The sequence below is a fragment of the Haematobia irritans genome, chromosome 2, assembly GCF_050003625.1.
Source record: "Haematobia irritans isolate KBUSLIRL chromosome 2, ASM5000362v1, whole genome shotgun sequence".
In the NCBI taxonomy this organism is placed as follows: Eukaryota; Metazoa; Arthropoda; class Insecta; order Diptera; family Muscidae; genus Haematobia; species Haematobia irritans.
Window position 1 is genome coordinate 52,110,440 of NC_134398.1, and position 15,009 is coordinate 52,125,448.

Here is a 15,009-nt window from a genome sequence, read left to right on the forward strand (position 1 = left end):
TTACGGCCGTATATACTTGTTTTTCCCTTCATTCCTAGCAGAAACTCCCAATACCAATTAATCTTGGTGTTAATTTTTCTTTAAAAAGATTATAAATATAATTATTAAAGGAAAATAGAGAAATGCTTGTATTCAACATGCTTTCAAACATCCCAATATACACAAACATTGAAAGAATGCTGAAATTAAATTTGCTTTCAAAAAAATTTTCTTAGACTTAAATTTGAGAAATTATTGAGAAAATCGCGTTCTCAATACAAAACCGATATTAGCCTCAACTGTAATATTCAATACACTAAAAACAACTTCTCAACACATTAGAGCAAGTACTGATTCGATCCAATGCAATGCAATGGTTAGCATTGCACCACGTTGGTTCGTGGATTCGACCCCAGTTTCGACCGAACACCAAAAAGGTTTTCATCGGAGGATTATCCCCTCCCAGTAATGCTTCTGACATTTGCATGATTTTACTTAACCGTAGAATTTTTTTTAATTGGTAAAAATCTGTCTTAAGGGCCAAATCATGGTCATTTGTACTAACATTTGAGAAAAACAATCATTAATTTTTATAAAATTGAACTGACTGGTATGAAAACATTTTGTAATATGTGTAAGTAAAAATTTCTTTAATGGCACGAAAAACTGACCAAATCTTTGTAATTTCAAACTATATCAGGGTACTCCAATTTAAGTAACGTTTTTAATCAATTTTAAAAAATAAAACCATAATAAAAAAAGAGTTCAAAATAATAATTATTACCAGATTTTCATTAAATTCAATTAAAAGTTGAACTAACTAGGTAATTCAGTGCGATTAACTAAATTGAAGTTCAAAAATTGTTATATAGTACGAGCTACACTTTTTCTGTGTTGAATCGGGCAGCACTCAGTAATAAGGGAGAGAAGTTCACAATGAACTGAATAGTCAAAGTGAGCCTGAAATATATACCGATCGACTCAGAATCACCTCCTGAGTCGATCTAGCCCTTCGTGTCCATCCGTCTGTACACACAAAAAAAAGTGTCTCGTAAATCTAAGAAGATTTTTACAATAATTGATTGCATGATTTTTCCTTTCCAGAATTTTAGTTCATATTTCGTATCTTCAACGAAAATTGACTACTCGAAAGTAAATTTTACTAATTTTAAGTAGCAATCATTTAGTTCATGGCCTACAAAATACAATGGGAATTTCCTTAAACATTTTCTTAACTGGTAGTTAAAAATTCGTTTGTCATACTATAAAACTACTTGTGACATGTAAAGTACTTTCTAAATAATAATAATGAGAAAATATTTTTTTTACGAAAAATGAACTTGAAAGTGAATAACAACTTCTTTCTGGCAATTCCTGTAGTTAATAATAGTTGGTAGAATATTTCTCAATGTTATATTTTTAGTTCACATGTAATTCAATTTATGGAAATTTTTGTCGAAAATTGCTTGATAAAATTTCATGAAGGTTTTGCTAATTTTAAGTTAAACTTTTCATCGTTCTTAAACTGATGTGCCTTTACGAATATTGTTCTTGGAGTATATTGCCAGCAGATGCGATGAACTAATACGTAGTACAGATATCTTTCTCGGCAAAGTGGAATGTGAGAGCATGTATTGAGAGCAGTGTTGCCAGGTGATTTTTGATTCTTCCCCCCAAATCTTAAGAAAAAAACTAAAGTGGTCTAAGTGTTTTTTCAAAAACCCCCAAAAAATTTCAGAATATAAAAGTACAAAAAGTGGTCCCAAAATTACGTGAAAAAAAAATCCTGTAGTGATACACTTTAAAAATTAAATTTAACACAAATATATATCCTGAAAGAAGAGTTCTTTCCTGGGGAACGAAATTTTAGAAAAACTAAGTTTTCTTTTGATGCTAATTTTTTTTTCGTTTGAAGTAAATAAAAAATAAAATTTGCTATTTAAGAAAATACTTTAAACAAAATAGATTTTCGTTTGTTTAAAATTCATCCCTGAGGAAATTATTTCATCTATGGATGTAATAATACAATATGTATATCAATTTAAAAAGCGGGCTTACTCTTAAAAAGCTTTCAGCTGCTAAGTTAAAATACGATTGTTTTTAATTTTGTTATATATTAAAAATGCCCTTTCAACAGAAGAGTTTAAAAAAGATAGCGAAAATAATGCTATTGGATACTTGTTTGTATTTAGGATCTTCTTATTGACTTTCCGCATCTTTTTTCTCTAGAATTGTTCCGAATTTGTTTGAGAATTGCTCCACTTTATAAGGTCTGAAATAATTTTTTACCCCCAAAAATCCCCCCAAATAAATTTCACTCCTAAAAATCCCCCTAAACGTGAAAAAACCCCTAAATTTGGGGGGGGAAACCCCTAACCTGGCAACACTGATTGAGAGCAATGCTATAATGAGAAATGGTAGCGAGTGCTGGTAACAGGTTGGTTGATAAGTCCCCGGTCTGACACACATAGGTGGCGTCGCTAGTATTAAATGCATATTATTTTTATATAGTGACAACCTTCAAATGATTCGTGTCAAAATTTGACGTCTGTAAGTCAATTATTTAGTTTGTGAGATAGAGCGTCTTTTGTGAAGTAACTTTTGCTATTGTGAAAAAATGGAAAAAAAGGAATTTCGTGTTTTGATAAAATACTGTTTTCTGAAGGGAAAAAATATGGTGGAAGCAAAAACTTGGCTTGATAATGAGTTTCCGGACTCTGCCCCAGGGAAATCAACAATAATTGATTGGTATGCAAAATTCAAGCGTGGTGAAATGAGCACGGAGGACTGTGAACGCAGTGGACGCCCGAAAGAGGTGGTTACCGACGAAAACAACAAAAAAATCCACAAAATGATTTTGAATGACCGTAAAATGAAGTTGATCGAGATAGCAGAGGCCTTAAAGATATCATAGGTACGTGTTGGTCATATCATTCATCAATATTTGGATATGCGGAAGCTCTGTACAAAATGGGTGCCGCGCGAGCTCACATTTGACCAAAAACAATAACGTGTTTATGATTCTGAGCGGTGTTTGCAGCTGTTAACTCGTAATACACCCGAGTTTTTCCATCGATATGTGACAATGGATGAAACATGGCTCCATCACTACACTCCTGAGTCCAATCGACAGTCGGCTGAGTGGACAACGACCGGTGAACCGTCTCCGAAGCGTGGAAAGACTCAAAAGTCCGCTGGCAAAGTAATGGCCTCTGTTTTTTGGGATGCGCATGGAATTATTTTTATCGATTATCTTGAGGAGGGGAAAACCCATCAACAGTGACTATTATATGGCGTTATTGGAGCGTTTGAAGGTCGAAATCTCGGCAAAACGGCCCCATATGAAGAAGAAAAAAGTGTTGTTCCACCAAGACAACGCACCGTGCAACAAGTCATTGAGAACGATGGCAAAAATTCATGAATTGGGCTTCGAATTGCTTCCCCACCCGCCGTATTCTCCAGATCTGGCCCCCAGCGACTTTTTCTTGTTCTCAGACCACAAAAGGATGCTCGCAGGGAAAAAAATTGGCTGCAATGAAGAGGTGACCGCCGAAACTGAGGCCTATTTTGAGGCAAAACCGAAGGAGTACTACCAAAATGGTATCAAAAAATTGGAAGGTCGTTATAATCGTTTTATCGCTCTTGAAGGGAACAATGTTGAATAATAAAAACGAATTTTGACAAAAAAAATGTGTTTTTTTTTTGTTAGACCGGGGACTTATCAGCCAACCTGTTATATGGGAGCTATATCTAAATCTGAACCGATTTCAATAAAATTTGGCACACTTGACTATAGTACTAATTGTTCTTCTGGTGCAAAATTTTAAGCAAATTAGGGTAAAACTCTGGCTTCTGGGCCCTTATAACTCCATATTGGGCGAAATATATATATATATATATATATATATATATATATATATATATATATATATATATATATATATATATATATATATATATATATATATATATATATATATATATATATATATATATATATATATATATATATATAGATATATATATATATATATATATATATATATATATATATATATATATATATATATATATATATATATATATATATATATATATATATATATATATATATATATATATATATATATATATATATATATATATATATATATATATATATATATATATATATATATATATATATATATATATATATATATATATATATATATATATATATATATATATATATATATATATATATATATATATATATATATATATATATATATATATATATATATATATATATATATATATATATATATATATATATATATATATATATATATATATATATATATATGGGAGCAATATCTAAATCTGAACCGATTTCTTCCAAAATCAATGGGGTCCTATTCTGAGCCAAAACACATACTTGTGCAAAATTTTAAGTCGACTGGACTAAAACTGCGACCTAGACTTTGATTACAAAAATGTGTTCACGGACAGAAGGACATGGCTATATGGACTCAGGAGCCCACCCTGAGCATTTTTGCCAAAGACACCATATGTCTATCTCATCTTCTTCTGGGTGTTGCAAACATAGGCACAAACTTATAATACCCTGTTCCACAGTGTGACGCAGGGTATAAAAATCAGTAATAATTTAAAGGTTACGAGCTGTAATAAGATAAAGATTTCAAAACAAAACACGAGGAGAACGGTGGAAGACCCAAATGTTCGAAAACTCAAAGTTAGAGTTCGGTCAGTTGATGTTAAGCTGATAAGAACAGATAGTGCACCTTGATCTTAGCCTTAAGGCCGAGAAGCTATAGGTCACTAAGTATTTATGAACAAATTTACTTCTAAATACTCAAGTAATAAAAATTGGGTGGTAGATAAATATGAAGGAAGACCATCTTCATCATTTCTATATTTATGTGAAACTTTGTCAAAAACAGTGATGAACACTGATGAGAGGGCAACATTTAGGTCAGAGTCCTTATGAAAGCCAAGCTGCATAAAATTATAAATAAGCGTTTGTGTCCGTTTCTAATCCAAATGCTTCATTTTCACCCTTTTGTATCTTTTTAAATTATGTTGAAATAAACAGAATTTTTTTTAATGTAAATCAAATTTAAATCTGATTTATTATACTGAACCGATATCGAAAAAATCCCCACAAAATTCCCCAAATTTATGGAAATTCTCCACCAAATACCAAAGTCCCCAACTCAAAATGTTCATCCCCATCCACGAAAAAATATCCCCAAATTCGGGAAAAATCCCCAGTACAGGCAACACTGAGTTTGGTGTCAAATCCATAAAAAATGTCCTAACTCCACTCCATATTTGGTTATGATTTATGGTACATGGGCCTTAATAGTCGGTTGCAACATTTTTTTAGTGTGAATCTTTTCCTCAATTGCCTTTTAAAATGTCGTTTTGATAATTGTGTTTTAGTTTTAACCTTGTTTATCTGATGCTGCCTTTAATTCTTAAAATAAAATAGAAAATATGTCTACAAAAAAAAATCACAGTATACAATCCCACAATCCTCTGATATTTCCTTGAAAATGTGTGTATTTAGAACATTTTATGGCTTGTAGTCTTTCTCTGCGACTTAGCAACAGATATCAAACACTTTGGGAACATTATTTTTATGTCTCCTTCTTGGAATTTTTGGCAAGTGTTGGTCATTTGGAAGATTTTGAAACCGAAACCTACTATCCATCCAACCTGGTTCTTGGTAATTGTTTTGTTGGCTTTGTTAATGGGGCAAAAGATTTGTACTGCTCAATTCTAACGAATATGTTTTGTTTTCTGTTTCACTAGCTTCCATGTTTCTAATAAAACATATTTATCTGTAATTTTATTATTCCCTAAATTTAAATTTGTTCATGTCACCACCTGAGCTACTTTATCTCGAAAGATGAACTATAAAACTATGTCACCAACATAATGTAATCTTTAAGGTTTCCAAAGAAATGGAAAGCCTTTCATGTAAATATAGCAGAAAACATTTGTGAAGATTCTCACGATATTCAAATATTCCAACCCTATTGAAAGGAATTGTACACTGAAAAAAACTCAATGACATCGTTAGAATTGAAAATCTCAATTCACTGAAAAAATATTGTCGTGAGGCCAAAGATTTCATGTCCTTAAAATACGAATGCCAATTTGGTTAGCATAGAAGACGCATTTCTCTAATATAAAGTTTTTTTTCTTTTTCCAAAAGCCGACAAACTTTTCAATGAAGTCGTATTGTACTTATAATTAAGTGATGTTACTTAAAAATGGGCATCATAACATGAAAGAAAAATTTGTTAGGGTAAGGTCAACTTGACTTTAATAATTCAGAAAAATTCTTTAAAATTAATGAAATTGTCTTTAAATTTGTTGTATTTTTGCAACTTGACTACAATGCAAAAAATTGTTAAAAAATAGGACATATTTTTCAACAGTTTATTTTAAAGACGTTTTTTACTTCAAAGATAGCATAACTTCTATTGGAAGTCGATCCTGAATTTGGAAAATAAAGTTGTCGTTTACTCGCTTTTAAAGGACTTTGAAGATAAAAATCTGAAAAATCGAAAAATCAAAATTTGCATCCTGGAAGCAAGTACACAAAACCCAAATTTAAAAGAGAATTGTGTCTTAAAAGTATCGTTACTTGTATTCTCCGCTTCTTTGGCTCGGAATCAATACCAAAATTGTTAAAGTAAAGAGAAAATCTTTGGAACCGCGCATGCTTGTTTTCAGTGTTGATTTTGAAATTTGATATTATTTTCGAAATTTTTTCTGCTTGTGTATATCTTTTTTTATACAAAATTTTGTAAATTTTTTTCTATAGAAAATTTTGTCACAATTTTATTTCTATAGAAAATTTTGTCAAAATTTTATTTCTATAGAAAATTTAGTCAATATTTCTACAGAAAATGTTGTCAAAATTTTATTTCAATAGAAAATTTTGTGAACATTTTATTTCCATAGAATTTTTTTCAAAATTTTATTTCTATAGAAAATTTTTCAAAATTCTATTTCTATAAAAAATTTTGTCAAAATTTTATTTCTATAGAAAACTTTGTCAAAATTTTATTTCTATAGAAAATTTTGCCAAAATTTTATTTCTATAGAAAATTTTGTCAAAATTTTATTTATACACAGAAATTTTTTTTTCTGATTCAATCACGAAATTAATTGATCCAATTAGTTTTTTAATTGAAATGTCTTCAATCACAGAAATGCTAGTATCAATTACAAAATTAATTGAAAGTCAACTAACATATTAAGTGATCCAATTAAAAAATTAATTGATACTATTAATTTTTGTGATTGATTTTTGTTTCAATTAAAAAAAATATAGAATCAATTAAATTTTAAATTGAATATTTTTTTAAACTCAATGAAGACTTTAATTGGAAATAATTTCGTTTAATTTTTTTCTGTGTATCGAAAATTTTGTCAAAATTTTTTTGTTGTCAAAATTTTATTTTTTTTTGTAAAAATTTTATTTTTTTATTTGTATAGAAATTTTTTGTCAAAATTTTATTTGTATATAAATTTTTGCCAACATTTTATTTCTAAAGAAAATTTTATCAAAATTTTATTTCTAAAGAAAATTTCGTCAATATTTTATTTCTATAGAAAGTTTTGTCAAAATTTTATTTCTATAGAAAATTTTGTCAACATTTTATTTCTATAGAAAATTTTGTCAACATTTTTTTCTATAGAAAATTTTGTCAACATTTTATTTCTCTAGAAAATTTTATCACACTTTTATTTCTATAGAAAACTTTGACAAAATTTTATTTCTATAGAGAATTTTGTCAAAATTGTATTTTTATAGAAATTTTGTCAACATTTTATTTCTATATAAATTTTGTCACACTTCTATTTCTCTAGAAAATTTTGACAAAATTTTATTTCTATAGAAAATTTTGACAAAATTTTATTTCTATAGAAAATTTTGTGAAAATTGTATTTTTATAGAAAATTTTGTCAACATTTTATTTATATAGAAAATTTTGCCAAAATTTTACTTCTTTAGAAAATTTTGTCAAAATTTTATTTCAATATAAAATGTTGTCAAAATTTTATTTCTATAGAAAACTTTGTTTAAAGTTTATTTCTAGAAATATTTGTCAAAACTTAATTTCTAGAAACAATATTTTTCAAAATTTTATTTATATTAAAAATTTTGTCAACATTTTATTTCTATAGAAAATTTTGTTAAAATTTTATTTTTATAGAAAATTTTGTCAACATTTTATTGCTTTAGGAAATTTTGTCAAAATTTTATTTTTTGACAAAATTTTATTTTTTGTCAAAATTTTATTTATTTATTTATATATTTACAATCATAATGAATTATGAAAATAAACAGGTAATATAGGTGATAACAACATAGGTTTTCGACCTGTGTCAAAATTGTATTTTTTGACAAAATTTTATTTTTTGTCAAAATTTTATTTTTTGTCTATTTTTTTTATTTGTATAGAAAATTTTAACAAAATTTTATTTCTATAGAAAATTTTGTCAAATTTTTATTGCTATAGAAAATTTTGTCAACATTTTATTTCTATAGTAAATTTTGTCAAAATATTATTCTGCACAAAATGGTGTCAAAATTTTATTTCTATAGATAAAAGTTATATATTAGTCAAAATTTAATTTCTAGAAACAATTTTTTTCAAAATTTTATTTATATTAAAAATTTTGTCAATATTTTATTTCTATAGAAAATTTTGTCAACATTTTATTTACTTTATTTATTTTATTTATTTGTGTAATTATACAAAAAATCTAAATTACAGAAAATTTTTTCAACATTTTATTTCTATAGAAAATTTTGTCAAAATTTATATATTTTATAAAAAGGCAAATCGCTAGACTATAATTTTTATAACATTTTGTCAAAATTTTATTATTAAATAAATTTTTCAAAATGATATTTCTGTAGAAAATGTTGTCAACATTTTATTTCTATAGATAATTTTGTCAAAATTTTATTTCTATAGAAAATTTTGTCAACATTATATTTCTTTAGAAAATTTTGTCAAAGTTTTATTTCTATGGAAACTTTTGCCAACATTTTATTTCTAAAGAATTTTTTTTCAAAATTTTGTTTCTATAGAAAATTTTGATTAAATTTTATTTCTATAGAAAATTTTGTTTACATTTGATTTCTAATCAAAATTTCAAATATCTGGAAAATCAGTTCAAATTACACTGAAAAAATTACTGAGTTAAACTAGCGCTAAATTTAACTTATTTTATTGCAAAAACAATATGTTTGTAGTTAAATTTTATTATTTTTTCGAAATTTTCCACAGCTTAATGAAATCGTATTTGTTTTAAGTATGTCCCAATCGTTTTATAAACTAAATATTGTAAGAATGTATTACAGTATGGTTAAAATGGTCATGGTTGGGAACCAATGATTTTGTTCTTTACTTTTAGTTCATTTTTTCTTCTATGAGAGAGTGAGTTGTAGTTAAAAAGTACACAAGGGAAATAAATTTTCCTGATTTTAACAACGTTTTGTGGAAATCTGTAAAATGTGGAGTATAATTTAGTTCAATTCATTAGTGCTATAAAACAGGTAGTTCATTGTTAGTTTACTTTTTTCCTATGTAGTTTTGCAAATTAACAAAATTCTTGACTATATTATCTGATTAGGGCTGTATTATCTGATTGAATTCTATTTGTTTTAATAATTGTTTATCTTTTTTATATTTTTTTTTAGTCATGGTGAACTCCTCCTTTCCGTTTTTGTCCAATATATTTTAACGACTACAAAACAATATATGGGTTTGATTTTATTTAATTTGATTTGTTTTTAAGCTTCTCAGCACAATGAAGGTCATTGCTCGTTCTTTGAAGAAGGAAAAGACCAACTTGTAGATTTATTCGATTGTTAAATAATTCGCTTGACGCGCTACTACCTCACGTTAACCAATTTGACAGTTCGTCAATTAGACAGATACTTCCCTGTGTTCATATATATGTATATGTGTGTTTATTAAAGTGGGTCGAAAGAAAGTTGTTGGTAGGCTTATAAAATTTTTGTAAAAATGTCTATAAAATATTTTTTTAGTGCGGAGATTTTTGCCATATCTTCTACATATGGGTGTATTTTACAACACAGAAAAATTTAACGAAATTATTTCAAATTAAAATCTTAATTGAGGTTTAAAAAATATTTAATTAAAAATTTAATTGATTCTACAAATTTTTTAATTGAAACAAAAATTAATAGTATCAATTAATTAAATTGGATCACTTAATTTGTTAATTGACTTTCAATTAATTTTTTAATTGATACTATGATTTCTGTGATTGAAGACATTTCAATTAAAAAATTAATTGGGTCAATTAATTTCGTGATAGAATCAGAAAAAAAAATTCTATATATATAATATTCTTTGACTTTAGTATTTTTTTTTAAAGGGTGACACTTATAAGAAAAATAAATAAAATTAAGAACAAGTAAGTAAAGTCTAAAGTCGGGCGGGGCCGACAATATTATACCCTTCACCCCTATGTAGACCAACATTTGTGTTACCATCTCAACTACTTCACATTTGCTGGAAGCTATATAAAGAAGACAATTTTTTACTTCTACAAAATCTCTAGAATTAAAATTTAAATCGGCTAACGCTATCTAGTTAATTGGAGGAAACTTCCACTGAAAATGGGTCTATGGGAGCCATATCTAAATCTGAACCGATTTCAACCAAATTTGGTATCGGTAATTGTGCCAAATTTGTACACCCAGAAAAAAGTGTCTTCGAAACTAAAGGAAAAAATGTTCATCAATTTAGTTTAGCCATTTTATTTCCACTCAGTTAATATTTTGTGTGAAATAATAAAATTTACTTGTTTCAGTAAAAAATCCTAAACTGAAAGCAGTTAGGTTAGGTTAGGTTAGGTTAAAGTGGCAGCCCGATTAAATTTCAGGCTCACTTAGACTATTCAGTCCATTGTGATACCACATTTAACTAAAAGTACCTATTACATATGGGCACTTCTAGTCTTAACCACTGAACCTTCTCTATTATTTACTTTTGTGGAACCAACCAGATTGCTCCAAAAACATTAACAAACTGCTTAAGTTAACGTTTTCCAGGTCAGCCAGTAATCTAAAGCTATATGCTCCTAAAATTCGCTTACGCCTTACACAAAAAGCAGGACACTCACACAAGAGGTGTTTAATTGATTCCTTTTCCTCCACGTCATGACAGCTTATACAATAGTCATTATACTTCGCACCTATAGTTTTTGCAAATTCGCCTATCAGGCAGCGACCCGTTATAGCAGATATTAGGAGTGCTATCTGACGCCTTGAGAACACTAGCATATCTAGTGTGCGGTTTAAGTTTAAATGGGGCCATATTTGCTTGGTGTCGTTACAACCCTTGCAATTTTCCCATCGAATATTGGCCATCATAACAGCCTTCTCACGCAGTAAGAGCTTGCAGGTGGCCAGAGGCATACCAACAGATTCTAGTTCCCCTGGAATATGTAAGGTAGTTCCTAGCCTTGCTAACACATCTGCTTCACAGTTCCCCGGTATGTTCCTATGACCAGGCACCCATATTAGGTGAATATTGTACTGCTCAGCCATCTCGTTGAGAGATTTGCGGCAGTCTATGGCCGTTTTTGAGTTAAGGAACACAGAGTCCAAGGATTTTATTGCAGGTTGACTGTCTGAGTATATATTAATGCCAATATTTGTTGGAACATTACTTCTCAGCCAATTCACCACCTCTCTTATTGCCAATATTTCAGCCTGAAAAACACTACAGTGATTAGGTAATCTTTTCGCTATTCGAATTTCCAGATCTTTAGAATATACTCCGAACCCCACTTGTCCATTCAATTTGGAGCCATCAGTATAGAAATCTATATATCTTTTATTCCCCGGGTTCTGTGTACACCACGCCTCACTGTTGGGAATTAGAGTTTCAAACTTTTTGTCGAAAAGTGGTTTTGCCAGGGTGTAATCCACTACGTTAGGCACATCTGGCATTACTTTGAGGACCGAACTATGACCGTACATTTTTTCCGACCACAGCGATAGCTCGCGCAACCGCACAGCCGTTGTTGCAGCTGACTGTTTGGCCAAAATGTCTAAAGGCAATAGATGTAGCATGACATTAAGGGAGTCTGTTCCTGTCTTACTAAATGCGCCTGATATACATAAGCTCGCCATACGCTGAACTTTATCTAAACAAGTCGGTTTCTGAAGTGCCGGCCACCAGACTACAACACCATATAGCATTATAGGTCTAACCACTGCCGTGTATAGCCAATGCACAATTTTTGGTCTTAGTCCCCACTTTTTCCCTATTGCCTTTTTGCACGAGTACAAAGCTACCGTGGCTTTTCTCGCCCTCTCTTCAATATTAAGCCTAAAATTCAGCTTCCTGTCCAAAATAACGCCAAGCAGTTATTTTGACTGAAAGCAGTTAGGAATAGTTCATAAACTAGAATAGGGCATGGAATTTTACTAATACTGTTTTCTTCGCTGGGTATAAGAATTTACTACTGAACAAGAAAATTTTATTCACTGATAACAAAGCATTCGTAAAATTAAACAAAAACCGAACTAAAACCAAGTTTCCTCAAATTTAGTAAGATTTCTTATAAAATGATAATTCTGACTTCCTTTATTATAGAAAGCTTATCATACATACGAATAACACTTGGCATAGAAAAATATTTTAGTTCATTCGTACTAAGAAGAATTCAATCGTTTCAAAACTTAAGGAAACACACTTGTTAGAATATAGGAAAATTTCCTACATTTCTTTTATCTACCTGTAATCGATACCTGTCTTTGATGTAATCGATATGTTTGCGCGTGGGTTGTTTTTATACCCACCACCATAGGATGGGGGGTATATTAACTTTGTCATTCCGTTTGTAACACATCGAAATATTGCTCTAAGACCCCATAAAGTATATATATTCTGGGTCGTGGTGAAATTCTGAGTCGATCTGAGCATGTCCGTCCGTCCGTCTGTTGAAATCACGCTAACTTCCGAACGAAACAAGCTATCGACTTGAAACTTGGCACAAGTAGTTGTTATTGATGTAGGTCGGATGGTATTGCAAATGGGTCATATCGGTCCACTTTTACGTATAGCCCCCATATAAACGGACCCCAAAATTTGGCTTGCGAGGCCTCTAAGAGAAACAAATTTCATCCGATCCGGCTGAAATTTGGCATATGGTGTTAGTATATGGTCTCTAACAACCATGCAAAAATTGGTCCACATCGGTCCATAATTATATATAGCCCCCATATAAACCGATCCCCCGATTTGGCTTGCGAGGCCCCTAAGAGAAGCAAATTTCATCCGATCCGGCTGAAATTTGGTACATGGTGTTAGTATATGGTCTCTAACAACCATGCAAAAATTGGTCCACATCGGTCCATAATTATATATAGCCCCCATATAAACCGATCCCCCGATTTGGCTTGCGAGGCCCCTAAGAGAAGCAAATTTCATCCGATCCGGCTGAAATTTGGTACATGGTGTCAGTATATGGTCTCTAACAACCATGCAAAAATTGGCCCACATCGGTCCATAATTATATATAGCCCCCATATAAACATATCCCCCGATTTGGCTTGCGAGGCCTCTAAGAGAAGCAAATTTCATCCGATCCGGCTGAAATTTGGTACATGGTGTTAGTATATAGTCTCGAACAACTATGCAAAAATTGGTCCACATCGGTCCATAATTATATATAGCCCCATATAAACCGATCCCCCGATTTGGCTTGCGAGGCCTCTAAGAGAAGCAAATTTCATCCGATCCGGCTGAAATTTGGTACGTGATGTTAGTATATGGTCTTTAACAACCATGCAACAATTGGTCCACATCGGTTCATAATTATATATAGCCCCCATATAAACCGATCACCAGATTTGACCTCCGGAACCTCTTGGAAGACCAAAATTCATCTGATTCAGTTGAAATTTGGTACGTGGTGTTAATATATGGCCTCAAACTCCCATGCAAAAATTGGTCGATTGGTCTGTCCATAATTATATATAGGCCCCATATAAACCGATCCCCAGATTTGACCTCCAGAGCCCCTTGGAAGAGCAAAATTCTTCCCATTCGGTTGAAATTTGGTACGTGATGTTAGTATATGGTATCCAACAACCATGCAGGAATAGGAAGTTTTAAGATACCACAACCCAAGTAATTCGATTGTGGATGACAGTCTTTCGTAGACGTTTCTACGCAATCCATGGTGGTGGGTACATAAGATTCGGCCTGGCCGAACTTGCGGCCGTATATACTTGTTTTAGTTGGAATCGCGTTGTTATGGTATACGGAGAGATTGTTAAAAAATAATATAGTAAAATAATATTATAAAAAACAAATAAAATATAGAAAATATTTGTTATTTTAAATTAGTGAGAAATAGGTTCGTTTTTTGAAAATTGGTTTATAAAAAAGAAAACACCAACAGAATAACAACCCCTTCATTCAACTTCATTTTGGAATCTTCAATTAACAGGTAATATTCAGTGACGCTAACCTTTTGTGAAAAAATTGGTTTTGGATTTTTTTGTTTATATTTGTAGGTATTGAAATTGTAGAAGGTGGACAAAATTGCTAGGCAGCAAATTATTCAAAGTGAGTACTACAAGAAGAAAAAATAATAATAATTAATATTTCAAGGCCAGTCGATGCTGTTGATTCTAAATAAATATATTCAATATATTAATAAAACATGTCTTTTATTGAAGAATAAATTGCTTATATAAATACATAAAATTGTATTTAAAAACGAAGGTAAGCAGATCTAACTTTGAAGTAAAAGGTTTACCACAAATATGTAAGATTTGCCCAAATGAATGAAAAAAAGTTCAATAAAATCATTCCATACATGAATTCAATTCAGTTGAATTTTTTCATTCTGTAGTATAGTGGTACATAAATATAGGAAAATGTTAACTAATATACAGAATGCATTCTACCTAATTTCTACGAAAATCACATCATTCAAACAAAT

The 15,009-nt window shown here is 30.2% G+C and overlaps 1 pseudogene; it reads right to left on the bottom strand.

Annotated features, from left to right (window-relative positions):
• Positions 1 to 4,682: 4,682 nt before the first annotated feature.
• Positions 4,683 to 4,797, bottom strand: LOC142227698 (U2 spliceosomal RNA; annotated as a pseudogene).
• Positions 4,798 to 15,009: the final 10,212 nt, after the last annotated feature.